Raw genomic sequence first — 930 nt, 5'->3', positions numbered from 1 at the left:
GTTTCTCTCCTAGCTATATTTCTAAAATAGGACCAATTAACTTGTTTTAGTTTATGTTTTAAATCTATCATTTCCTCCAACTTATGACATTTTATAAAAACCTTGATAGTATTTTGTTGGACACTATATTAAAATAATAAATCGAATTTTAATATTTTCTATTGATTGTAAGGTAAGGAAATCCTAACTCTAACTAGATTAGACAAAAAAAAAAAAAAAAATGAAATTTACCAGTATAAAATACAAGGAAAAATTGAACATCCCATGTGTGAGAAGGTCAAGAGTGGCAGTTAGACAATGGAAATAATTAGAACAGAAATTCAGATGCCTCCACAACTGTTACTGAGATCCAGTTATTTCTAGAGTAAGAAATATCGATTATTACAGCTCCTGAATTTATATGGGAAAGTGTAATTTAACTGATTTTTCTCAGATTTGATATAAATTACCAGTGGACAATTCTGGTTATCTTGACTTGAGTCAGAGATGCAAGTCAAAGGGACTAAAGAACAGAATCATAGAAGGTCATGGTTGCATTAGATTGAAAATTATAATTACTATGTAATCATAAATTTAATATATACATAAATATAAATAGAAAATAAAAATTAACAGGTTAATTTAAAATAAATACAAATATAAAAATTATAATAATCAGAGATTGGATTAAACATGGCAGAGTGAAAGACATCCCCAGATCTCTCCCCTTGAAACAAAAATAGCTAAACATCTAAAACAACAAAAAACACCCAAACTGCACACCAGCACGTCAGAGCATGAGATCTGCGCATAAGAGCTACCACAGGTCAGAACCCTCAGTATCGGGCAGTGGACTGGGAGAAATAAAGAAGCTGCCTGTCGCAGCGACAGAGCTCCCTGTGGGGGGAGGGGGAAGGAAGAAGTTGCAGTGACTTCCCTGAACAGCCTTAC

Source organism: Pteropus alecto, unplaced genomic scaffold (genome assembly GCF_000325575.1).
Source record: "Pteropus alecto unplaced genomic scaffold, ASM32557v1 scaffold63, whole genome shotgun sequence".
NCBI lineage: Eukaryota > Metazoa > Chordata > Mammalia > Chiroptera > Pteropodidae > Pteropus > Pteropus alecto.
This window is presented reverse-complemented; position numbering follows the sequence as displayed.